Source organism: Saimiri boliviensis, chromosome 1 (assembly GCF_048565385.1).
Source record: "Saimiri boliviensis isolate mSaiBol1 chromosome 1, mSaiBol1.pri, whole genome shotgun sequence".
In the NCBI taxonomy this organism is placed as follows: domain Eukaryota; kingdom Metazoa; phylum Chordata; class Mammalia; order Primates; family Cebidae; genus Saimiri; species Saimiri boliviensis.
The window spans coordinates 26,342,136-26,369,198 of NC_133449.1; the positions used below are offsets into that span (position 1 = coordinate 26,342,136).

General features: G+C 49.7%; 1 protein-coding gene across 1 annotated transcript in view; it reads right to left on the bottom strand.

Moving 5' to 3' along the window:
- The window catches only part of CIB4 (calcium and integrin binding family member 4), a 66,847-nt gene that overhangs the window by 26,155 nt on the left and 13,629 nt on the right, over positions 1-27,063 (bottom strand). The window lies entirely within an intron of this gene.

Genomic DNA, 27,063 nt, shown 5'->3' on the forward strand with positions numbered 1-27,063 from the left:
CAAAAGCTCCCTGAAAGGAGTGGAAGAAGAGGAAGTGACCAAGTAACTTTGGAAAATGGTGTTTGACCGGGTACGCAGTCCGAAGACTGAAAGAACATATATAAACACTGTTTTCTTAATTTCTAGTGTTTTTTTTTTCTTTTTTTTCTTTAGACCTCATTTCACATCTTTATTTTCTAATCATATTTTATTTTGTGCATTACATCTGTATTCTAGGGAGTGAATTTGACTCTCACAGGGTTATGGATGAGCAATTCTTACTACAGGTATACTAGGAGTGAACAAATAGGTAAATAAATAACAACTAATTTATAAGTAAGATAAAATAAGTTATGAAGAAGCAAGAATGAAGGCTAGATGTGGTACTTGATTAGTCAGAGACATCAATATGAATTAATGGGTATTTTACTACATGTGCAGATGGATAGATACAAATAAATATTGATGTGTATTATACATGGGTTAGTATACATATCTATATTTTCTAGCTCTGTCTACCAAATAACTTTACAGTGGAGAAACTTGGAAATAGTACCTTAGCCAAATGATCAAGGTTAACATCACCAGTAATAGGTCATGCTGATTGATGTCAGGTATCCCCTGCTGTGATGCAATAAGAAGGGTGGTTCAGGTCAGGTGCAGTGGTTCGCACCTGTAACCCCAAGCTTGGGAGGCTGAGGCAGGAGGCTCACTTGAGGCAAGGCATTTGAAATCTGCCTGGGCAACATAGTGAGACCCCATCTCTAAAAGAAGTAAAAATAAGCTGGTGTGGTATTATGTGCTTGTAATGCTAGCTATTTAGGACGCTAAAGCGGGAGGATCACTTGAGCCCAGAAGTCCGAGGCTGCAGTGAGCTGTGATTACTCCGCTACATTTCAGCATGGGCAACAGAGCAAGACCCTGTCTCTAAAAAACGGGGTGGGAGCGGGCGGTTCACTTCTGTGGTATTTGCCCAAATCCATTACTTCAGACTAATAATGAGAAAATATCTGACAGATCCAAGTTGAGAGATGATCTACAAAACACCTCATCTGGTCTGTGCCCTCCAAAAAATCATAAAAAGCGAGACAGAAATTGTCACAGATCAGAGGAATGAAAGATACATGATGACTAAATGCAAGGCGGGACCCTGGAGAGGATCCTGACTCAGATCAAAAACGTTGGTGTAAAACTAGTGAAAGCCAAGTAAAGTTTGTATTGCATTAATACAATACAAGCACTAATTTTTATTTCTTGGTTTTGAAAAACATAATAGGTATAAAAATACCGATATAAAAATGTTCTAGGTATACAGGTCCCGTGCCCCTTTCACCCAGCTTTCCCTGATGTGAATACATGGTGAAAGGTACACAGTACTTGTCTTACTAAATCTTAAAAGCTGGACTTGAAAGAATCAATGATTTCGGTAATAAAACAGCATCCAAGAACAAAACTCAATAACATTTAAATGAATACAACAAAATTAAACACCAAGTCATACACAATTTACAATGTTTAGCATCTAATAAAAAAAAATTAACAATCATGTAAAAGAGTAGGAAAACAAGACTCACAACCAGTACAAAAATCAGCTAATGGAAACAGACCCATGCTTATGCCTGTAATGCCAGCACTTTGGGAGGCTGAGGCAGGCAGATCCCTTGAGCCCAGGAATTTGAGACTAGTTCGCGCAAAGTGCCCAAAACCCCATCTCTATTTTTAAAAATTACAAAAATTAAGCAGGTGTGGTGATGTACCCCTGCAGTCATTAGTTACTTGGGAGACAGAGGTGGGAGGATTGCTTGAACCCAGAAGGCAGAGATTGCAATGAGCCAAGATTGCACCACTGCACTCAGGCCTGGGCAAAAGAGCAAGATCGGATCACAAAAAAAGAAAAGAAAAGAAATATTAAGAAAACCCCATCAATGCATAGCATAATCAAACTGCTAAAAAGCGGTAATAAGAAAAAAAATCAGAGCCAGGCATGGTGGCTCATGCCTGGAATCCCAGTACTTTGGGAGGCAGAGGCAGGAGGTCGCTTGAGCCCAGGAGTTTGAGACCAGTCTGGGCAGCATAGCAAGACCCTGTCTCTACTAAAAATAAAAAAATTACCTGGGCATGGTGGTGCAGTCTCAGCTACCTGGGAGACTGAGGGAAGAAGATTGCTTGAGCTCAGGAGAACAAAGGTGCAGTGAGCTATGATCATGCCACTGCACTGCAGCCTGGGTGACAGAGCAAGACTCTGTTTCAAAATAAATAAATAAATAAATAAAAGAAGAAAAATCTTTCTCCAGAGGAGGGAAACACATACATAGAGAGGAACAAAAATGAAAATGACACTGGGTCTCTTGTCAAAAACTAAGCAAGCCAGAAGATACTGGAGTGATATCTTTAACTCTCTGAAAGAAAGAAAAAAGGCTCTTATTCTACTATTCTATACCCAGCAAAAATACCTTTCCAATCTGAAGGCAAAATACTTTTATTTTCCCCAAACAAAAGCCGAGTGAATGCATCAACAGTAGACCAAATCTACAAGAAATATAAAAGGAAGACCTTCTGGGAGAAGGAAAATTCCAGAAGGAAACCTGCATCTGCACAAAGGAATGAAAAACATTAGAAATCATAAGTAGGTGAGTAAATATAAAAGGGTTTTCCCCCTCATTTTAGATCCTTTTCAAAAAAGACGAATTCATAATTATGGTTGGAGATGGCAACATCCAGTGATTGATAAAATAAGTAGGCCTCTAAAAATCATTAAGAATATAAAAGACAGGCCGGGTGTGGTGGCTCAAGCCTGTAATCCCAGCACTTTGGGAGGCCGAGGCGGGTGGATCACGAGGTCAAGAGATCGAGACCATCCTGGTCAACATGGTGAAACCCCATCTCTACTAAAAATACAAAAAATTAGCTGGGCGTGGTGGCAGGTGCCTGTAATCCCAGCTACTCAGAAGGCTGAGGCAGGAGAATTGCCTGAACCCAGGAGGCGGAGGTTGCGGTGAGCCGAGATCGCGCCATTGCACTCCAGCCTGGGTAACAAGAGTGAAACTCCGTCTCTAAAAAAAAAAAAAAAAAAAATATAAAAGACTTAAAAAGTCTCCCAATCAACTGGACCCAACTGATATTTTACAGAACACACCACCCCCCACAGCAGAATACACATGCGTTTTCAAAGTGTGAGTGGAGTATTTGCCAAGATAGACTATATTCAGGATTATAAACCAGCCTCAATGAATTTAAGAGGATTTAAAGCATACAGAAAATATTATTTGAAAACAACAAAATTAAATGATAAATCAATAATATAAAGAGTCTTGAAAACACTCAAAGAAATCATAAGTAATTCGAAATTATTTTAAACAGTGAAAATGAAAGCAACATATGAAAATGTGTGGTATTCAGTGAAAGCAGTGTATACAGAGAAATTAATAGCATTAAATGCTTGTATTTTTTTTAAAGAAATGTTTTTAATGTTTGTTTAAGTGAAAAAAAAAGTCCTTCACCCCTTGTTGGCAGTGGGGCACTGGAGGAAAATGTCTATCAGCTGGTGGATGGTGGAACGCATTCCAACCCAGTGCTCCTGGGCTACCTACAGCCAGGCAAGTGGCTGCTGGAAGAAACGGAAGAGCGTAGCACCCACAGTGGCTTGGACGCCACAGGTAGATGAAGCTACTAGACTCACCTGTGAACAGAGGAGCGGATGCCCTTTCATGGAAGGCTCTTCTTCCTTCATCCCATTGCCTAGGAGGAATTCCTAGCTCTGGATCTGAACCAGGAGTCACCCTTCAGCACTAGAGTAGCTCTACCAGAGGGTGGCAGTGTTGGGTCAGCATCATTCAGTCAGTTCGCAAGCCCAACACGAGTGAGCACCTACTGTGTGCAAGGCATTGGGTTAGGCTGTGACAGGTGGCAGGGTCGATAGTATCACTTCATTTTACAAAGAGAGGAAACTCAAGCCCAAAGAAGGAAAGCAACTGGCCAAACGAAGGTCAGGACTCCAATTCTGAATTCAAATGCTTAACTACAGTGCTACTCTTGATTCCATAGAATATTTAATTGTTTCCCAAGAAAATATCTCAAAAATCACACTCCCACCTACCATGCAGGTGGGGCTTGAGGCATTGCCATGAGTCCCATGGCCCTGCCAGCCGGCAGTTACTCAGAGAACAGGCCAAGGGCTGGGGGAGAGATTGGGGAGGGCAAAAGATGTGGCTTCTTCCGCCGGGGACGAAGACACAAAGCTCATAATCTGAACTTCAAGTCCTTGCAGCAAATGCGAGGGGAAGGTACTGAGCAACAGTCACTGCAGTGGGGCCTGGGGCCCCCAAAATGATGCAGATGCTGCTGCTGCACTCCAGGAAGCTCAGCCTAGGCCCTTGCAGACGTCGCTTCAGAAGCAGACAGCGTGGGGAAGTGTCTCAATCAAGTACAAGCCAAGTGTGATGACCAGAGCCAGGACAGGACAGTGAGGCTGGGAGGTAGGACGAAGGAGAAACCAGGAGGAAGACAGAGAGGAGAGCAAAGCAGAGGCCAAATCAGGAAGAGGGGGGATGTGGTGGGGTTCAGGGAGAAGCTGTGCAGGGGAATGGGAAACGAGACAGGGCCGGAGGACTCCCCTCTCCTCCCGCCCCTCAAGCTGTCTCCTTCCCTTCCAGTGAATGCATATGTGGAGGAAGAGGGGGCAGCGGTGGGGTTTAACTTGGACCCTGAAACCCCTCAAAGACTCTAAGTGATCTGTATGATCCTCACCAGGTAGAAAGAACCCTGAAATTGTCATTGCTGGGGCGTTGGGGCCCAGGGAGCCTGGAGGGTGGAAAATTCATCCAGGTGAATGCATTCCCTCTGTTGTCCGGGGTGCGGGACGCATCTTTCCTGCTAATTGTTTATAAGAAAGGGACAGTCTCTGTGTTTGAGATGTTCAACCTTCCTGAAGTCTAAAAACAGACAGAGAGGCTCGAATGGGAGCTGTCTCCTAGTGACAGATGGGCTGGCAGGGACAGGCTAAGGATGTGTCCTGCCGGCAGCTGGAGGCGGATCGCTAATGGAACAAATAGGGAAGAAAGGCAGTAAAAATGTTAAATATGATTAAACAGCCACGGGATCATGTGGCCCAAACCTGGCTCAGACCCACCAAACCAGTCCTCCCCAGATTCCAGCCCAACAGGTACTGCCACTCTCGAAGAACCTTCCCAAAGAGCCATCTGCCCTAACTACATCTCCTAGGCGGAGCTCACAGGACTGCAGGCCTGGGGTTTTGGGGGCCACCTGGAAGCCTGGCCCTGTGTTGTGGGAGATTTGGGGTAGGGAGTAGAGCGAGCAGAGGCTCTGGAGTCAGATTGACTCTAAAACGTTACCATGATGACTTCTTATTTGACGTCTGCAAGATTTTCCCATCTTGCAGCTTTTGACTGTGTTTATACAATCTCAATATTTTAATAGCGCAACTTGCCTGAGCAAAAAAAGAAAAAGAAAGAACAAAAAAGAGAAGCAAAAATCAATTGTCCCCTCACTTGTTCATCAACATGTATTACAGGAGAAACAAAACTTACCCCTATTATAGATAAGTATCTATCTACGTTTGTACATCACCATTTTTCATAGCTTGTGATCAACTCTACAGTATCTTATAACACATTAGCCAATATTCAGTTTCCGAGGTAACAACAAAAACAAGCTATGTGACGTTGGGTAGATCACAGAGCCTATTTCCCGATCTGTAAAATGGGCAGTGATAACCTTGTTCACAGGGTCTTGTGGGGATTGAATGAGATTATATTTGTAAAACACCTGGTACTGCCAGGACCCCGATAAACATTGGCTACCATGAGTCAGTCACCCACCCCACTTCACCTGTCTTCCATCAGCACCACCAGCACTCCTGGCTCTGGTAGAGTTGTTCATTTTGAGCTCCAAGCAAAGCTGTTACCTGGGACGGCATGTGTTCAGGGGTTCACCATGCCTGCCGCAGGACAGCAGAAATGTGTATTCTGGCTCTTCAGATGCTGAGCTTGGCCAGAGGCTTGGGTGGCCAGCCAGGCTGATGTGGATGTCGCCTCCACGTGAAGTCTCCAGGGGATTCAAAGGTGAGGAGCTCTGGCCGGGCGCAGTGGCTCACGCCTGTAATCCCAACACTTTGGGAGGCTGAGGCGGGTGGATCACCTGAGGTCAGGTGTTCGAGGCCAGCCTGGCCAACACGATGAAACCCTATCTCTACTAAAAATACAAAAATTAGCCAGGCACGGTGGTGCATACCTATAATCCCAGCTACTTGGGAGGCTGAAGCAGGAGAATCCCTCGAACCCAGAGACGGAGGTTGCAGTGAGCTGAGCTTGCACCACTGCACTCCAGCCTGGGAGTGAGATTCTGTCTCAAAAAAAAAAAAAAAAAAAAATGGAGAGCAGCTCTGGTGAGAAGCGGGTGAGAAGCGGGTGAAAAGGGGGCTCACAGGCTGTGTACCTACCTATCTTTCACCTTGTTCTGCAGTTGAGGCTAGAGAATCACAGAGACGCCGACATACTGGCTGTGTGTCTGAGTCCCACAGGGAGTTTTAAACAAAATTCAGATTCCTTAACTCCAGCATAGACTTTCCAAGTCAGCCCCTCTAAGTCAGAAGGCCCAAGAGTCTATGTGAATGAGCTTCCAGGGTTTCTCCGTGGACAGTCCTTAGACTACTGCACTAAATGACCTGATCAAACTCCCAGAGCCACTACATGGCAGAGACACGACACCAGATGCTGTCAGATGACTCCTAGGCTGCCCCATCCTCGCCCGGATGGAGCCTGCCACACAACAGGGGCAGCGATTCGATGAGGGCCGTGGAGAGAAGTGGCACGGAGCACATACCACACCCGGCCTCACTCCAGAGCAAACAACCAACCTGGAAACGGTGGTTTGGCATGGATCTCTCCAGGCCTCCTTTCCCTCCCTGCACCCCTGTCTCGTGGGTGGTTGGGCCCTGCACAGGCGGCATGTCGTGTCACCCAACCCTGGGGCCCACCCTCTTCTCATCTCTCCCTCTCTTGCTCTCTCTCGTTGCTCACGGTCACTTCCACCTGAGATGAACTGCCTCTCCTGCAAGCCTGTCCTTTAACCGCTTCCCATTTCTGCCAGATTGATCTAGGAAATGTTTCTATTGACCACTGCAGCCCTTTTGACAAAAACCACTTCTCCCAGAGCCCCATATAAAGCACTGTTGTGAAATGGATGGCTCTAGTTCCATGCTGCTGCTTCGCTTGTTTTATCGAATTACCACGGTAATGAGAAAAAGATTGCTATTGACACCGAAACAACCAGTGTGGGGGAAGGTGAGTCCTGTGAGTGGGGACACCCCTCTGCGCTGAAGAGGCCCGGGTCCGGGCAGGAGCTGGTGCCCAGTACAGAGAGAATGGGCCCCCTACTGGCACGCCAGGTTAGATGCTGAGCGGGGCAGGGAGAGGAGGGAGGGGAGAGGCAGCAGCGGATGCAAATGCTCCAAGCCAGGGCCCTTCTGGAGACCACCTCCCTCCTCTCCCCACCTCTCTCTCCCCAGCCTTCAGTGGCGCTGACCGAAATTCACACAGTGCTTGACATGAGTGGAATTTTTGCAGATGTCGGTGAAGAGGCCGAGAGTTTTGTTTGGGTGAATGTGAAGTGAAGCAGACGTGCAGGAGACGCAGGCAGAGGGAACAGAAGGAAGAAGATGTAGGAGCCCCTCTTCCTTGTGACCCTCACCCCCACCCCAAACAAAAGAACACAATGATAGGGGAAGCCGAGTACTCTCAGGAGCCAGAGGAGGAGGGAAGGGATTTCACAGCCATTTCAACTCCATTTTTCAGGTCGGGAAGGTCCCGGGCGCATTAGGGCTCCAGGTCTGGGCAGTAAGGTTGTTTTCTCAATTTTAATGCTGTTGCACTGAGCGGGCTCAACGCTTGTGGCTCAGGCTGGGAACTTAAAGACAGTTTATATGTTTTCCCATGGAAAATACAAACAACGTTTCAACCAACCAACATAAAAACCCTTTAAAACACAATCTGTACCTGTACTTTACAGGCAGTTAGTACAAAGCGAGAGACTGTAACTAACAGGATGAAGTCACCCACTCAAGGGCAGACCAGGCAGCAGACGCTTAAAAAACTGCCCAGAACATTAGCTCCTCTGCTTCTCATGGGAGCAGGCTGGGTCCTGCTTTGAGTGGCCGGGCCCCGCTGTGCCTCCGAGACCCTCCAGGTTCCGGCCTACTGTTTACAAGCAGTCTTCCTGTTTGTAAGCTGCCAGAGGTTCTCAGATGGTGTCGGGGCTGCTTTGCAGCTGTTTGGGGACACCCAGCCCAGGACACGCTGGGAACCGTGGTCCCTGTGAACTCTGCAGGCTGCAGATCTTTGCATCAAGACAAGTTTCTCTTTTATCAACACATCTAAGCAACAATTGATCTATTTTGTCCCTCACTTTGAATCAACTGATATAAACAGAAATTAACTCGCACTGCTGCCTCCTCTCACCAACAGCCGCCTCTTCCCCTGCCCACCCACTGCCCCATGCTCAGTGACTCTTTAAACAACCCAGTCTAAACCTAAGCAACTCAAAGCTCTTTTAATGTTTCAGCCCTTGACATTTTGGATTATTGGATTTTTGAAACCCCGAGCTTTCTGTTCTTCTCTCTCCTTTATCCTGGGGACTTTGCCCCAATAACATCAGGCTGCCCTTGCCTGCTAAGGGCCCCATTAGCCAGCCTGATTTATTGTTGGCATTTATTAAGCACCCAGACCTCTGGGCACCACACCTTATCTATACCTTCCCTTAGGCCCAAGAAGGGCAGAAAGGAAGGAAGGAAACTCATGCTTGTTAAACATTTACGGTACATCAGTTGCTGTGTCGGCCAAATTCACATCTATTTGTCCATTAATCCCTTACAAGAAACCAAGCAGTGAAGACCAGTAAGTCCATTGTATAGATAAGAAAACTGAGAAGCAGGGAGGTTAGATAGCTTAACCAAATAACAGGAAAGGCCGGAATTTAATCCTAGGTCTGTCTGACCCTCAAGCCTGAGCTCCTTCCCCGGAATGTTTTCCAGGAAAACTGCATTGCAATGGAAAAAATGCACATGGGGGTGTCATACTCCTGGGCCAGCAAACAAGTCCAGGCTGGGAGTCCAGGAACAAGCTCACTCCCGGAAGAGTAGTGGGAAAAGCGGAAAATGCCCTGTGAATCCCTGCGTTCGCTGGGGTGGTCCGATGAGCTGATGATCTGTCACTGGAGTGGTGAGAACTTCTGCATCTCTCCCTCCAGGATGGCACCCTCTGGGCAGCAGTGCAGGTGGAGGAGACTTGAGGCTGTGGTTCACTGATGCAGCCCAGCCTTCGGGCTGCAGGGCCAGCAGTGCTATGGCCCCTGTCAGCGCCATCCATCTGGGAAGTTCTCACATAACACCCTCCGTGGGAGGATGGAGAGAATGGATTGTATGATAACACAGGCACAGCTGCCTATTGAAAAACCACATGTAAGGCTGGGCGCTGTGGCTCACACCTGTACTCCCCGCACTTTGGGAGGCCAAGGAGGGCGGTTCACAAGGTCAGGAGTTCGAGACCAGACTGGCCAACATGGTGAAACTCTGTCTCCACTTAATACAAAAATTAGCTGGGCATGGTGGCACACACCTGTAGTCCCAGCTACTCGGGAGGCTGAGGCAGGAGAATCGCTTGAACCAGGAGGTGAAGGTTGCAGAGCGGAGATGGCGCCACTGCACTACAGCTTGGGCGACAGAGCAAGACTCCATCTCAAAGAAAGAAAGAAAGAAAGAAAGAAAGAAAGAAAGAAAGAAAGAAAGAAAGAAAGAAAGAAAGAAAGAAAACCACATGTGACGTTGTGATGAGACCTTTACGGAGCGATGTTGACTTAGAGAGAGGTCTCTAGTGATGTATCACAGGGCTCTATCTTTTGTCATTGATTTGGGTGAAGGATATTTCAAAGCTCAAGCTTTTTATTTTGTGCAGTTTCCCCCATGAGGCATAAAGGTTTTTTTCATGTTGCTACATACTCAGTATAATTAACATTTTAATGATTGCATAGTTCAGATTCTTGGAGTGGACAGTCCCATCCATCTAAAGCCTCCAGGGAGAACCTGGATATCTTAACTAAGAAAACAATTCAAAAAATGAAAGAAATAATAGATGAGGATGTCTATTACAAAAGTATTTATAGTAACAAACAAATAAATCAACCCCTGGAAACAATGTGAATGTCCAGCAATGAGGAGATGGTTTAGTAAATCAGAACTCAATGCAATTATGCACCATTAAAATGATAATTACACAGACTATGTAGCAACAAGGAAAAGCATTTATGCCTAATGGAAAAGAGCACAGAATAAAATTATATCTATGTATGTCTGTAATATTATAAAATAAAGCTTGCCTGGGGGAAAGATGGCAAAAGAAAACAGAAAATGAAAATTTATATTAGGGTGGTTGGGTGCTAAGGAATTGCTTTCTTAAAATTTTATTTTATTGCTTTCATACTATTTTAACAATAAATAAGCAAATTTAAAAAGTGCACTCCAGAGACAATTTGCTAAGCCAGCAAAAAAACTTTCTTTCCTAGTGGGTTGGAGGCAGGAGCTTTTGCTTCTCTCTTCTGCTTTATTCTCTGCAGGGCAAGGGCTGAACCCAGGCGGAGCTAACTCCTGGCTCCCAGACCCAGTGAGGGGCTGATGTACGCCCTTCTCCTTTAAGGCCTGGCAGGAAACAGGAGTCCTATTAAGGCCAGAGCTCAGTAAGAACGGAAGTTCAGTGGAAGGCGGCCCCAGCTCATCTCACCATCTTTGAGTCTTAGAGCATCGATCTATGGCCATACTTTTTCATACAGTTTCCAAAATATGGAGCCAAAGATGGATAACTAGGATGCAGTGGGCATTTTTGTGGCTAATTCTACAGGGTTCTAAAAGCCTTGTTGGCCCCCGTGCTCCTTCTACTTTCTCGGTGTGCAGACCTGAAAAAGCAGTGGTTCCCTGGCCTCCCTCCCTGCCCAGGTCCCTGGTGGCTCAGGGGCCTCTCTAAGGAGGAAGGGACTTAAGGGAACAAGTGGGACCACTGCCAACTGCCTGGCCCTGCTGGGAGCCTTCCCTTTTCTGGGTGATTCTTCCTATTCCAGGAGGCCATTTGCCCAGAGAGAGAGCAGGAGCAGCTGGCCAAGCGAGGAGCTGCATGTGCAGTTCACAGAGTATGGGGCAAGGGGGAGGTTCTGCACCAACAGGGGCCGGGGCGGCAGGGGCTCCAACCATCTCCAGAGAGAACTTCTCTCCCATCTCTGGGTTTTCTGCCACCTGAGAAGTGACGTCTTGGTCACTGGCTTTTGCCTGCCTTCCACTAGATGCTGGGTGGGTCTGCTGGGAGGGAGCCCTTCCGTCATGCATTTGGCCTCGGGCGGAAAAAGAGAGGAGGATGATCCTTTCCCCAAGGCCTCGGGGACTTTCAGCAGATGCAAGGACATTCATCCTCTCTTTTCCTCGTCTCTGCTTTCGCTTTCGGGGAGGGGAGAGCGGGTTGTTCCCACCAGAGCCTGATCCCCCAGCTCATACCGGGAGGCCTCCAGCGGCAGGGAGCTGGCTTTCTCTTAAATGTGCCTCATCTCTTTGTTAGGGTATTTTCTCTCTAGGGCCAATAAAAAGAACCCCAGGGTCACTTCTCCCACCCACCTTAGTAGTACCTATGGGGCCAAATCTAATTCCTCCTCTCCACCCACCAGCAAGTATGTAAGCAATGTGCATCTTCTCAAGTCTTTCTGCAGCTGGAACACCCCAGTTTCTTTCTTTCTTTCTTTCCTTTTTTTTTTTTTTTTTTTTTTTTTTGAGACAGAGGAGTCGCTCGCTCTGTTGCCAGTGGCGGGATCTCGGCTCACTGCAACCTCCTCCTCCCAGGTTCAAGCGATTCTCCTGCCTCAGCTTCCCAAGTAGCTGGGCTTACAGGCCCCTGCCAGCATGCCCAGCTAATTTTTTGTATTTTAAGTAGAGATGGGGTTTCACCACGTTGGCCAGTCTGGTCTTGAACTCCTGACCTTGTGATTCACCCGCCTCGGCCTCCCAAAATCCTGGGATTACAGGCGTGAGCCACCACACCCAGCCAAGAACTCCCCAGTTTCTCAGCCACCCTCCCAGTGGTGTGTCTTGGAGAGAGCTGCCCCTTCCCTCTAAGCCCCTGGTGTGGGGCTGGAGTTTACACATAAAGACTCACCAGGTCATCCTGCCACTCAGAGGGCACAGCCACGCCCTCCCTCTTCGTGCCATTTCTAGGACTGCTGCCTGAAATCCCCCTCACTTTCCTGGAGAATGTTAGCATTTCACCCCCATTCACTCATCCAGTCTTTATAAAAACCCTCCGAAGTAGGCAGGGTTGCTGTCGTTGGATCCATTTTTCAGATGGGGAAAGCTGAGGTTATACACAAAGTGCAATTCATCTCCAGGACTTTTTTTTTTTTTTGAGACGGAGTTTCGCTCTTGTTACCCAGGCTGGAGTGCAATGGCGCCATCTCGGCTCACCGCAACCTCCGCCTCCTGGGTTCAGGCAATTCTCCTGCCTCAGCCTCCCGAGTAGCTGGGATTACAGGCACGCGCCACCATGCCCAGCTAATTTTTAGTATTTTTAGTAGAGACGGGGTTTCACCTTGTTGACCAGGATGGTCTCGATCTCTCGACCTCGTGATCCACCCGCCTCGGCCTCCCAAAGTGCTGGGATTACAGGCTTGAGCCACCGCGCCCAGCCTCATCTCCAGGACTTTTGATGACAAGCCTGAAGAGCCTAGGAGACTTTGGAGGTTGCATCCAGGAGTCGTATCCGGTGCCTGGCACACAGAAGGGGCCTGTGGTCTTGTGAGGGGCTGGGGCCAGAGCTTAGAGGAGGGGAAATGTCCCCACCAGGTCTCTCTGTGGTTGGGCCTGTGCGGGGCCTGTCCTGCCCTTCTGCGGGGGAATATATCCCCGCATTCCAGCTGCCCCAACTGTGAGGAGCAGAGGCCGCCAATAGCGGCAGGCAGGTGGCCGACCGCCTCCCCGGACACTGGCGGGAAGCCCTCCAAAGCTGCAGGGCGTCTCCTCCCTGTGGAGGCAGCAGCAGGCCCGGGGCCTGCAGAGGGTCAAAAACCCTGGGAACACAGCCCCAGCCAGCTCGGCCAGCACCTCGTTAGGAGGCCCAAAGTGGGGAGGGGGCACTTCAGGAACGATATTGTTTATTTTTCTATTTTTAAACAAGTCTGAGGTCTCTGGGGCACAAATGAAGTTATCAGAAAAGACATGAGTGGAATAAAGCCCCGAGCCAGCAGGCAGAGCGGGGCCCTTGGGACCAGGACTCTCGAAAAGCTGAAATGGAGTTTGTTTATCTTGTGCTCTGGGAGTGCAGGACTGTGGCCGAAGGAGTGGACGAGCATGGCCCCAAGCCCGCCAGCCCCTTCCCCAGGCCCTCATCTGCCTGTCCCTTGGTGCCACTGGGGAATTCAGGCACGAGTAATCCTTTTTTAAATGATCCCATCAGCGTGTCATTTGCACTAGAGGGAGGAGGCTCCGCCTCTGGAAAGAAGCCTGGACTCACTTCTCACCTCAGACACATGAACAATTTTCCCAGGAGGCAGAGCCTGGCGCGCCCGGTTCCGGCTGGTCACGGGCTGGTCCTGCCACCTCGGGCAACTCCGCCATCAGCCAAGCCTCCATTTACTCATCCGTCAAGTGGGGCTGATTATTCCCATCTTGACTCGCACGCACCCCTCACAGGGAGGAGCACATGAGGGTCCTTAGGGAAGGGCTGAGCTGCAGAATCCTTACACAGCCCTGCAACGGGAACTTGCCATGCCCAAGTTCAAGGTGAGGAAGCGGAGGCTTCAGGAGGTGGAGCGGCTTGGCCGGAGGCCTGCAGTCCCTCCATTTGTTGAATAGCCTCTCCAGCGCTGCACAGCAAGGACCATGTGCCCTCCTCTCGGGAGCTTTGAGAGAAGTCACCAATCATTGGCAAAACCAACTAGAGGCCTGGGTGGGTTTGGCTAGATGAGAAAATCTTCCCAGGAAGTAAGAAGTGTGGTGAGAAGCAAGGTGAGTTGGCCCTGCGGTCGCCAGTCCTGGCTTGAGTTCCGGGCCTGGCCGCGTACCGGACTAGCTGGGTGTCTGAGGCAGGTCACTCAGGTCCCCTCTGCCCAATTTTCTCCTCCATGAACTGGACTCAGTAAGAAGCTGGATGCTGCTTCCCAGTAAGATGTGGCATGTAAGGAGCCAGGGGGACTGCCAAGCTCTGGACAAATGAAAGCAGAATCCCTCTCCATCCCCGCAAGACAGCATGAAAGAGGGCTGGAGCAAACTGCACCCAGGTGAGCAGTGGGGAGTCCTCCCCCTCCATCGTCCCCTGTAAGAGGTGTCACACATCGGCTGCAGGCTCCCGGGGCATCCTGGGAGAGGGGCTTCCATTCCCGCAGGCTCCCTGCACCCGGTGAGATTAGAGCCTCAGGTCGCCCATGCCCCACCCCTTGGTCCAGGGAGAAAGCTGAGGCCCAGGAAGAGGAAGGAACTGGCCCCCGGCCACACGGCTGGCAGACGGGAAAGCCAAAACTAGAGCCTCAGCTCTTCCCTACCTTCCCAGGCTTTCCTCGCTATCTTCCTCACCTGTGGGAGGTGCTACCACACCCATTTGGCAGATAAAGACACTGAGGCCCTGAGACGGATGGTGCGGAGCCTGACACCTCAGGGTGGCAGTGGCGAGGCCGAGGCGAGGGCCCCGAGCCTGTCCCTCCACTGCTGACTGCTCGACCCAGAACAGAGACTGCCTCCTACATCACTGAGCTTTTTCTGAAACAAACCACTTCTTAATTCTTTGGCTGAATGTCTAAATAAGGATTTTTGCCAATTCTGAGCCCTGCTAACTGATGAAGTTGTCAGAAAAAGATCTAATGATGCTTGAAAATGCAGGGTATGAGCCAGCTGCCAAGTTGCCCTCCCAGCTCCGACTGGCAGCAGGCGTCGGGACCCTCCCACCAGTGCTGGGGGGCGGTGGGGGTGAGCGCTGGAGAGCAAGGCTGCCGATTTCCATCAGCCATGTGACGGTGGTGGCTGGGCTGCTTAACCCCTGTGGGCCTCTGCTGCCCAGCTGTAAATGAGGCGAGCAACTCCCTCCTCAAACAGTTACCTTGAGGAGGAAGTGAGATGAGGCACCCATGACATCCCACACCGTGCTGGGCACAGCCCAGATCTCAGGACTGCCTGGGGGCCGGGGTTGGTCAGGGGTCAACCAGCTGGCCTGAGGTCGGCTGAATGCAGCACAGGGGCCATGCCTGCAGCCCTGGGTGGGCGAAGAGCGGAGGTCGACAGCTCGGAGGATGCGGGCAGAGCCAGTGTGCGTCCCTCCAGTGGGTTGAAAGCCTCGGCGACCTCAGGCGCTATGAGGTAGAGCCTCAGGGTGGGAGTCCGGGAGTCCGGGCTGGGCTCTTTGTGCTCTCTCTCCTTTCTCAGTGGAAGATTTGTCCCGCTGGGGAGTCTGGGCACTAAGGGTGGGGCCTGGCTTGGGGACTCCGGAATCAGACAATTCCCAGGCCTGCCACAGGAGCCCGAGAAACTGGGTGCTGAGAGCTGAAGGGGCCCTGCTGTCAGGAGCTGGACCCAAGCCCAGGTCACCCCAACACCCAGGACACACGACCCGCAGGGCGTCCCAGATGTATATGAGAAAATCGATTCCCTCTCAGCCATCAGCCACCCAGGCCACCAGCTCCTTCCCATCCTCCTTGCTCCTCCTTCCTCCCCCTGCCACACACATGTACATACATAGACATGTGCACACATGTGTATCCACACAGGCATACACACGTGTCACCTTCATGGTGACCTTGACTTCTATCTTGCCCAGAAGATGAAGAGGGATGGAGAAGAGCAAACAGATGTCTTGGAGGAAGGGCAGAGCCTCTTCATAACAGGGACAGAGGCTCAAAGGATTGCCTCTGAAGGATTGGGAGGTTGGGGGAGCAGGGACAGCTCAGGCCAGCCCAGCCTGTGAGGGGCCAGGAGCCTTGGTGCCCGAATGGTCACTCCCAGCATCCCCCACCACTCTACCCATTTTACAGGTGAAGAATCCGAGACCAGGGAAGTGGTTTGCCAAGAACTTACCCACAGCAAGGGAACAGAGAGAGAGAGAGAGAGAGAGAGAGAGAGAGTGTGTGTGTGTGTGTGTGTGTGTGTGTGTGTGTGTGTGTGTGTGTGCATGATTGTGTCCTGGGTGTGTAGGAGGTGGGATTCAGCCCAGGAACAGTTGGGGAAGCTGGGAGGGAGTGAACATTCAACCAGCCCTCTGTGTAACAGGAACCTCTAGCTCAGGGAGGGTTGGCTAACTTGAGGGCATGATGAGGAGAGAGAAGTTGGCAAGAGCAGAAATGCAAATGCGCTTCCTTCTTATGGCCGCTCCTGGAGCTGGATGAAGGCAGGTTGGCAGGACAGTCTCTGGGTGACTGTGTGGCCTTGGGGAGGGGTTTTAGCTTCTCAGAGCCTCAGTTTCCTCATCTGTAGAATGGGGAGATACCACTGCATGTTACAGAGTGGCTGTGAGGATCAAACTAGGTAGGCAGAGGGTAAACCATGAAGCAGTGACTAGGGCAGAGAACACTTGGGGACTGGAGAGTGGAACTGCCATACTCATCTGATCTGCTGTTTTCATTAACAAACCAGGAAGAATGAGAGTGAGAGGGGCTCAGGGCAGTGGCCTAAATACAGGAGGAGGATTATCACTGGTCCAGCTGTCCCTGCCTGGGTTCAGGATGATCAAAGACTCCCCTGTGGCTCCTCACTCCTGCTTGATCCTCTGCCCTCTGGCTCAGTGTGGCATGCCCCGAGGGCTTCTCTGAGCTCGTGGGAACCTGGAGGTCAGGCAGCTCCTCATCCACGGACCAAACCTCAGATGTACAGTTTCCTCTGGACACAGTAGAAAATCAGAACACTGAGTGTGGAACAGCCTGGGCTGGGGAGGGAAGCCTGGGTTGAAACCTTGGCTCCTCCTCTGACTGGCTCTGTTACGTGTGTAGGTCGCATCCTGCCCATAAGCCTCAGTTTCTCCATCTGTGAAGGCTTGCTCACCCTTGGAAAGTGTGCTGAGGTGGTGGCCATGACGCGGCTCTGACAAAATTCATCAAAAAATGCACCAGGAAGCTCCCCGGAGTCCAGATCCTGCCTCCCTCCCAGCCCGACCTCCTCTCTGGTGGACAGGCAGGTCCTAACACCCTCCGGCTGTGCCATATCCAGGGGAAAGAGGCTCAAAAACCCAAGAGCCTTTGAGACTCCTCCAGTCCAGGTCTCTGCAAGAGGAAGCAGGACTGTCTTTTTCTTTTCTTTTTTCTGTTAGACAGAATCTCACTCTGTCACCCAGGCTGGAGTGCAATGGTGCCATCATGGCTCACTGCAGCCTCAACCTCCCAGGCTCAAGCCATCTTCCCACCTCAGCCTTCTGAGTAGCTGAGGCTACCGGCACACACCACCATATCTGGCTAATTTTATTTTTTGTAGAGAAAGGATGTCACTATGCAACACAGTGAGATCAAAACAAGGCTGGTCTTGAACTCCTGGGCTCAAGTAATCCTCCCATTTTGGCCTCCTAAAGTACTGGGATCACAGGCATGGGCCACTGCACCCAGCCAAGACTGTCATTTTAAATGGCAAAGTTTTCACTGGGCCAGAGAACCAAGCCTGCCTGGGGGCTGGGGGTCCAGCCGGGTGGAGTGCTGGGGGAGAGTCTACATGTGGCTGCTCCAAGGGCCTGGTCCTGACCTGGCCGCAGGGCAGCACTGGCAAGGTCCTTCCTGGATCCTTGTGGCGGGGAGAGTTGTGCCAAGACTTGCGTGACCTTCCAAGAAGCCACTCAGCTCCGAAGAGGAAGGAAGCAGATGCTGATGGGCACGACCAAGGCGTCTCCCACTGGCCTCTCTTGGAGGGACTGTGCCTACCGGCAGCCTGGGTGAGACCATCTGGGCCCCAGTTTTGGGCACTTGGGTCAAGAATCTGAGCTCTGAGAAGCCCCGTGGCTGGTGAGTCTCCTGTTCTTTACCCAGAATTCCCTGGGAAGAGGCCCCGTCAGCCCCCATGACCAAACTCAGTGCACAACCCACAGTAAATGCGCAGTAACTTCTTATGGGGTGACGGATGAGAACGAGGCATGAGAGCCTCTCCACAAAGACGTCTCTTAATCCATGGTCTTTTCCCTCTGGGGATGAAATCAAAGGGAAGAGGAGAGACATTTCCCAGGAGTCTCCGCACAGGGCTCTCCCAGTGGGTGAGGGAGGCTCTGGACATGCCTGGCTGTTGGGCGTCCCAGCGTGGGGACCGGAAGGGGGGCAGCACAGTACCAGGCTCTGAGGACACCAGCCATATGGAGTGCTTGGGATTGGACAGTGGAAGAGGAAAGTTGTGGGGCAGCAGCTGTGTGTGTGGAAGATTCTACGAGGACAACGATGGGGGGTGGCGGGGGGTTCTGTAATGTTTTACTGCACGTAGGAAAGGCAAGCGCGATTCCTGGTGAATGATCCCTTGCATCAAACCTCACTCCCTCCTGACACCTGCTAAAATGAAAGTAAAGGGGTTTCTCAGTGGCGTGACCCACAAAAACATAGAGATCATGACAGGGAAACAGCAGCAGGTTCACAGTGACATTCACGGGAAACTGATGAGCAAGGGGGAAGTGACCCAGCAGGCAAGAGGAAGCAGGACCCTAAGCCTACAGTGGGGAAGGTGACACCACCCTGATTTACATCCAGGAAGACCCTACAGACTCTGCAACTGTGGAAGCAGGACCCTACGCCCGCAGTGGGGAAGGCAACACCACCCTGATTTACATCCCAGAATCCTCTACAGAATCTGTGACTGAGGAAGCAGAACCCTAAGCCCACAGCAGGGAAGGTGACACCATCCTGATCTACATCTCGGAATCCCCTACAAGCTCTGCGACTGGAAGCTCCTGGCAGCGCTGGGAATAGAGGTCGGCTGAAAGGAAGGCCAATGGCAAGTGTTGAAAGCAGTGGGAGTTCTAGACACCACCCCGCTCAGCACCGTGGGGCGACTGCCCGTCCCCAGCCCCTGCAAAAGATGGGAGGTTGTTCTCCGGGGAGAGTGCAGTAGAGGCTTTCTCCACGGAGGACGTTAGACGCAGCTGAGAACTGGGGAGTGAATAAACACATAGGTGCTGAGCTCTGAGACCTCATCAGTCTTCTTTCTGAGCATGGCTCTGGGATGCTAGCAGGCAGAATTTTACTCCCCACTGTTTTAGGGAATCCTCAAAATGACCTCCTCTCTGCCGCCCTCCCAACCCGACCTCCTCTCAGGTGGACAGGCAGGTTCTAACACCCTCCAGCTATGCCATATCCAGGGGAAAGAGGCCCAAAAACCCAAAAGCTCTTGAGACCCCTCCAGCCCAGGCCTCTGCAAAAGGAAGCAGGACGCAGGTGATAAATCCCAGCTAGGGACTTTAGCTTTAAAACAGCTTTTTAGCAACCACCCTTCACTCATAATCCTGAGCCCCTGATGACCAGGTATCTGAGGAATTCCTCTGACGTGAAAGTCGAGGACCCAAACAAGCAAGTGGGAAAAGCACATTGAAGGAAAAAGGAGAGGACGCTCCAAAAAAGAGAAAGATCAGAGGAAATAGCCCAGAAAGAAGAGCAAAAAAGCGAAGGTAAAAAGTAGAAGAGAAAAGAGTGAATAAAGGACCAATCCAGAATGTATAGCCTCGGGATATTAGCGTTCCAGAAAGAAAGAACAAAGAAAACAGGAGGGAGAAAGTTATCAATCAAATAATTAAAGGAAAGGTCCCAGAGCTGAAGGACATGAGTTTCCAGACTGAATGGGTCCTCTGCATGCCTCACACACAGAGCAAAGGACTCATGCCAATGATTATTAATTGTTGTTGGAAATATCAGAATAGTCAAATAAAGGAAAAGAATCTACAAGTTTCAAAAAAATAAAAATAAAAATAAAAATAAACAGGTCATGAAGAAAGACCAGGAAACAGAAAGGCTTTGGACCTCTCGATAACAACAGTGAAAGCTAAAATGCAATTAAGTGATGCTTTCCAAATTCTGAAGAAAAATAATATCCACCCTACAATTCCATCTAAATGCTCAGTCAAAGGCCAGGTTCAGTGGCATGCACCTGCAATCCCAGCACTTTGGGAGGCTGAGGCAGAAGAATCAATTGAGCCCAGGAGTTCAAGACCAGCCTAGGCAACATAGTGGAACCTCATCGCTACAAAAAACAAATAAATAAGTAAATTCTCAGTTGAGTATAAGAAGAGAAAAAGACATTTTCAGATAGGTAAAAACATTTACCTCCAGGCACCCTTTATCAGAAAGCTACCCCGGGATGTGCTCCACCAAAAGAAGGGAAGTAAATGGAGACATGAAAACAGAAAATGCAAGACCCAAGAGAGTGGTGAGAAGAATCTGAAAGGCCCAGGGTACCAGGCTCAGAGGGCAACCCAGTCCTGGTTAGAGCACGTTAGAAGGCTGTAAGAGAAATTTTGCTAGGTAAATAAAATGTGCAGGAAACTTCTCACTTCTAAATGCCTTTGGAGAAGATTTAGAAGATTGGCAGAGGTTCGGTGTCAATTCAGTGAAAAGTACGTAGACAACTAAGCAAAAACAATGATGATGTCCAGGAAAAATACAACCAAACAGAAAGGGAAAGTAACCACAGCTTATTTCATGACTCAGCTCTAAACAGTGTATGTGGTCATAATAATGCAAAACATTGAATCCTGATCTCTCCCAAACTATGAAATAACTATATTGGGAGGGCAGGGGGATGAGGAGTAAGGAACAGAACAGGTGTCGGGGAGGGGAAGGGCTTTAACTCTTCTTAGGAGAAGTCAACAGCTGAACTATCAAGAAGGGGCAATACAAGGTGCTCTATAAAGATATAGAGGCAAATAAAAAAAGAATCAGCCAACAGCTGAAAACAGTTGTCTTAGAGAAGGGGAAATGTAGCAACCTTCATAGAGCAACTTAACTCCTGGCGCCCATGAATAATTTTGATTTAAAAACTTAACAAAGAGCGGCGGCTCACACCTATAATTCCAGCACTTTGGGAGACCAATGCAGGTGGATCACCTGAGGTCAGGAGTTTGAGGCTAGCCTGGCCAATACAATGAAACCCCGTCTCTACTAAAAAATACAAAAATTAGCTGGGTGTGGTGGCAGGCGCCTAAAATCCCAGCTACCTGGGAGGCTGAGGTGGGAAAATTGCTTGAACCTGGGAGACAGAGGTTCAGTGAGCTGAGACTGCCCCATTGTACTCCAGCCTGGGTGACAAGAGCAAGAAACTTCATCTCAAAAGAAAAAAAAAAAACTTTAAAAATTTAAGGCCAGGCACAGTGGCTTATACGTGTAATCGTAGCACTTTGGGAGGCCAAGACGGGCAGATCAGTTGAGGTCAGGAGTTCAAGACCAGCCTAGCCAACATGGTGAAACCCCATCTCTATTAAAAATACAAAAATTAGCCAGACATAGTGGCAGGCACCTACAATCTCAGCTACTCGGGAGACCAAGGCAGGAGAATTGCTTGAACCTGGGAGGCAGAGTTTGCAGCGAGCTTAGATGGTGCCACTGCACTTTAGCCTGGGCAACAAAGCGAGACACCATCTCAAATAAATAAATAATAAAATTTTTTAATTAGAATGAAAATTAAGGCTAGGTATGGTGGCTCGTGCCTGTAATCCCAGCACTTTGGGAGGCTGAGGCAGAAGGATTGCTTAAACCCAGGAGTTCAAGACCAGCCAGACAACATGGAAAGACCCCATCTCTATACAAAATAAAAAAATCAGCTGGGTGTGGTGGTACACGCCTGTGGTCCCAGCTACTCAGGAAGCTGGGGTGGAAGGATAGCTTCAGCTGGGAGACTGAGGCTGCAGGGAGCTGTGTTCACACCACTGCACACTAGCCTGGGCAACAGAGTGCAACCCTGTCTCTAAATAAATAAATAAATACTAAATGTTTAAAAATACACTACCATCCCAACTCCACCTACTTTTAGGATTTCTTGAAAGTCTGAGTAAATAAATATCAGGACTTTTCATTGCTTTCAGCCTTGGGAGTGAGTTCTTTGCAAGCTATTCTAAGCAGACCCGTACCAGACTGTAAGCAGGGCTCAGAAAGGCTCAGAAAACTTTGGGGAATAGATGGAAGCTGAGATGGAGCTGAAACCTTAGGGGCCATCCTGACCACACCTTTCTACAGCTCTCTGGGCAGGTTTCCAAACCTCCCTGCGCTGTGACAGATGGGATAAAGTGTAGTGGGGCGGGGGTGGAGGGGGGCGGTCTATGCAAAGACCATCTGCCTGCAGGAAGTCCCGAGCGGGAGGAGGGAAGAGGCCAGGGGTTTGGGGTGGCCCCTGCCAGTGCACAAGCCTCCACCCTACCTGCTCCAAGACCCTGCCATCTTCCTTCAGGTCCTGTTTCCGGCCATCCGTGCTCACAAAGTCAGCTCTGGGCCCGGAAACTAGAAACCCAAGTCACGCCATGCCACACTCATCTGTGTTTACAGAAAGCAAGATAATTATTTACAAGAACAGAAACATTGAGCTAATACACTCTTAAATACACCAAATACATCAGACCAGAAGAAAACAGAAACTGCCGGGTGGAAAGGGGGCACGGCGTCCTGCCGCTGTGCGGGGCACTCCGGTCAGCAGGCTCCTCTCGCTACCCAGGACGTTCTCTCGCCTTGCTCTCCGAGGATGGGCAGATCCTTCCCAATAGTCACAAGCCCGCTTCTTCCACGAGTTAAGAAAACAGAACTTTTCTTCCCAGACCACTCAAGCCCCTGAGCCAAGTTATATCAGTCCCCAGAGCTCCCTGGGGCCCCAGTTCTGGGCAGTGTGAGTCACGCAGCTCCCGTCCTCGCCGCCGAAGAGGACGCAGGCACACCCGGCCCCCACCTCCCAGCCAGCCTCTCCTTGCTCGTTTTGGGAAGCAAGGCTTCTGCTTTGTCCAGAATCGGAAAGACACGGAAGGAATCTTGAGTCCTCACGCCAGGTCTCCAAAAGCTGGTCTGAGCCCTAGGGATGAGTCAGTGACAAAGTTCTTGACAACCAGCGACAAACGGAGAACAATAAGGAAAAAAAGGGGCGTGTCTGAAAAACACTCGAGGCTTCTTACATTTTTGTTTTAAAAGTAACATTTCTTTAAAATAAAATGATGGTCACTGACGGTGGATGACATTTTTTTTTAATGTCCTTACTTGGCAAAACTGAAAGTTGGCATCTATAGTCCCGCCTCAAAAAAGGATTTTTTTTTTTTTTTTAAATAAAAAGTCTGATACCAGGCTAGGTAGGCTACTGGGAGGGGTGGGGGGTGGGGGGTAGGCAGGCAGGGATGGTTAATGGGTACCAAAAAAATAGAATAAATAAGACCTGCTATTGGATAGCACAACAGGGTATTGTGGTCTATATATATGTTACATATATAGGTATTGTAGTCAATAATAATTGTACATTTGGAAATAACTTGTAGTGTAATTGGATTGTTTATAACTCAAAAGATAAGTGCTTGAAGAGATGGATGCCCCATTCTCCATGATGTGCTTATTTCACTTTGCACCACAGCATCTCATATACCCCATAAATATATACACCTAATATGTACTGTAATTTTTTTTAAGTCTGGGACATACTGTGGTAGATAACACACTACGAAAGAGAGTAAGACCAAGCCCTAGGGCCAGAACCACAGACACAAAGAGTGGGGATCAGTCCAATCTCCCTTTGAGACCTAAGGATGCTGGAACACCCCTCAGTGACAGAGCACGTGTTCCCTCGGTGCATAGCGCTGGCAGTTAGGGAGTGTTTCCTCGTATGCGGAGAAACCTGCATGTGCTTGAACCTGGACCCGTGCCTGGGACCACCTATAGCGAGGCCTTTCCTCTTCTAAGGACAGCCTTTCACCTGCAGAAAACAGGCTCCACCCCCCACCGCTTCCTGCCCTGACTTGCACAGACAGTTTTGTTTGCTGTGCAGAAGCTCTTTAGTTTAATTACATCTCATTTGTCAACTTTCGCTTTTGTTGCAATTGCTTTTGGCAATTTCATCATGAAATCTCTGCCCGTGTCTATGTCCCAAATGGCATTGCCTAGATTTTCTTCTAGGGTTTTTATGGTTTGGGGTTTTACGTTTAAGTTTTTAATCCACCTTGAGTTAATTTTTGTATAAGGTATAAGGAAGGGATCCAGTTTCAATTTTCTGCATATGGCTAGCCAGTTCTCCCAGAATCATTTACTGACTAGGGAATTCTTTCCGCATTGCTTGTTTTTGTTGTGTGTCAAAGATCAGATCGTTGTAGATGTGTGGCCTTATTTCTAGGTCTTTATTCTGTTCCATTGGTCTATGTGTCTGTTTTTGTATCAGTATCATGCTGTTTGGGTTACTGTAGCCTTTTAGTACAGTTAGCTGAGATCTAATTGCCCCTTTGCTTCTCCCCACCCCAATCATTCCTCTTGTGGTGTGATTTGTCCAAGTTCACGTGGCTAGCAAGTGAATCCAAACCTAGTTGTTTCACTCCTGGCCCGGTGCCTATCCCTAGTTCTCTAGGTGGGGCAATGGCTCAGGGTCTTCAGTTCATAAGATAGTTGTGTCTGTTGGAGACCAGTGGGAAAAGCAAGAAAGAAACTCAAGTAGAAAAAAAAAGCAACACACACACAATGGGATCCCAATCAACGTGTGTATGTCTTCATAGAAAAAAGTCTGGAAGGAAATAAGCAAATATGGTGTGGCAGTCATCCTTGAAGTGAACTAATAGATTTTTTTTTTTTTTTTTGAGACAGAGTTTCGCTCTTGTTACCCAGGCTGGAGTGCAATGGCACGATCTCGGCGCACCACAACCTCCGCCTCCTGGGTTCAGGCAATTCTCCTGACTCAGCCTCCTGGGTAGCTGGGATTACAGGCATGCGCCACCATGCCCAGCTAATTTTTTGTATTTTTAGTAGAGACGGGGTTTCACCGTGTTGACCAGGATGGTCTCAATCTCCTGACGTCGTGATCCACCCGCCTCGGCCTCCCAAAGTGCTGGTATTACAGGCGTGAGCCACCGCGCCCGGCACTAATAGATCATTTTTATCTTATTTTTGTTTTTCTGTGTTTTCTAGTTTTTCTACAATGAGTTGGCTCTTATTTGTATAACAGAATAAAATCATGACCATTTAGGAAGATTAAATCAGAAAAGTAAAATTAAAGTCATGTGGCCAAGGCCCTGCTTCCCAGCTGCTCTCCAGTGAGCAAGCTCAGGGGGAAGAGGGAGTCTGAGACTCCAGAAAAGGTGGAGCATCCCAGTGCCGCCCTGTGCACCCAGCCTACCCGCTGGCAAGAGCAGGCCTTGCCCCCTCTGCCCCACCCCTGGTCTTCTCAAGCCTTGCTGTACCCTACCCCTAACCACAACAGGCTCCTTATCCCTGACATGCAACAGAGGAACAGGTGGGGAGCATAAAAGAGAGAGCAGAGGACAATGGCTAACCCCCCCCCCACCCACCCACCAGGGTCTCTTACCCAGCACAAGGTGTCCATATTGATTTACAGATGGGGGATGTAACATGGGTGGAGTGTGATCACTCCAGGCCCAGACGCAGCCCTCCTGATCTTAGTCCAGTACTTACTCCTTTGGGGCTTCAAACAGAGCCCCAGGCCCTGCTAAGACAAAGCTATTGCTGGGAGAGGGTGTGTTGGGGCCATGGGTCACCAGCATCCTCCACGCCACCCCTCCAGTTTGGCTCCCTGTGGGCCCTCTGTGGTGCCTGGAAGACCCAGGCACATGGTCTGTGCTCAGCCAAGCCCTGATTAGAACTGGGGGGCCCTGCCCGGGTCAGAGTCCAGGCTGACTCCCCCAGAGCAGGGACCAGTTCAGATTATTCCATCATATGGCCCCTGGGAAAGTTGTTTCCCTCTTAGACTGGGTGGTCTCTAAGTTTCTTTCTAGTCTCAGCATTCAAAGAGTCGAGGACTGACCAGTGACCCTGCCCTCACCCAGGGGAGGCAGAAGCTTCCCATCAGCCCTGCCTCTCTGGCTGGCCCTGGCCCCCGGTCCCTTAGTGAATGGTCTGGGTCTCAGGGAAGTCCCAGCCACACATACACATGTATGTGTGGTAGAGCCCACGCGTGTCTGCACATGGGGTGTGGCTACGTGGAGGTAAGGCCGGGAAGGGAAAGGGTGCTAGAAAGACAGTCTCCCCATTTTGTTTCTGGCACAGCCACAGTCTCCGATTCACTCACCTTTCCGGGGATTCTATTTCTTTCCCCTCCAGAATCCCAGCTTCTCCCAGCTACCCCACCCAGCTACCACCCCTCACCCTTTCCCATTCATCTTCTCCATTTCAGCCTCTATTTCAAGACCCAGCTTTGTGCATTTTCCTCTGTCTCTGTCTGCCCTCTAGATAGGCCTGTCACCTAGGAGGAGCGGTGCAGCTGTGGGTTGAATGACATGTCTGTGTCCCCTCCATGTCCCTCTCTCAGGAGCCAGCCTCCTCCGCCCTGGTGTCCCCGGGCCTCTTCCAAGTGGTGCCCACAGCTCTCAGAGCCCAGTTTGTTCCAGACAGAAATGAAGATGGGCTCTCATTGCACAATGACACACTGAAATCATTATTCTGCCAAGATCCGAATGAAATACACGGAAGCCTGACGTAGCCATGATTTGTTACCGTGACATTGCCTCTCAATGCGATGCACAAATTTTAATTAAAATCTCAGGAATGATTTTGGAGTCCTTTATTGTGTGCCTCTGGACTCTTCCAGGCTGCCCTGGGGGAAGGGCAGGGCTTCTTTATAACACAGACAAAGGCTCAGATAACTGTCCCTAAAGGATTGGGAGGTGGCGGGAGCAGGGACAGCTCAGGCCGGCACTGCCTGTGAGGGGCCTGGGTATCAGTGTGCACAGGGTCACTCCCATCCTCCGCCACCGCTCTACCCATTTTACAGGTGAGGAAACCAAGACCAGGGAAGGTTTGACAAGGACCCACCCATAGCAAGGGTGTGTGTTTGTGGGGCGCGGGAGTGTGTTCTGGGTGCACGGAAGGTGAGATTCAGCCCAGGAAAAGTTGGGGAAGCTGAGAGGGAATAAGCATTCAACCAGCCCTCTGTGT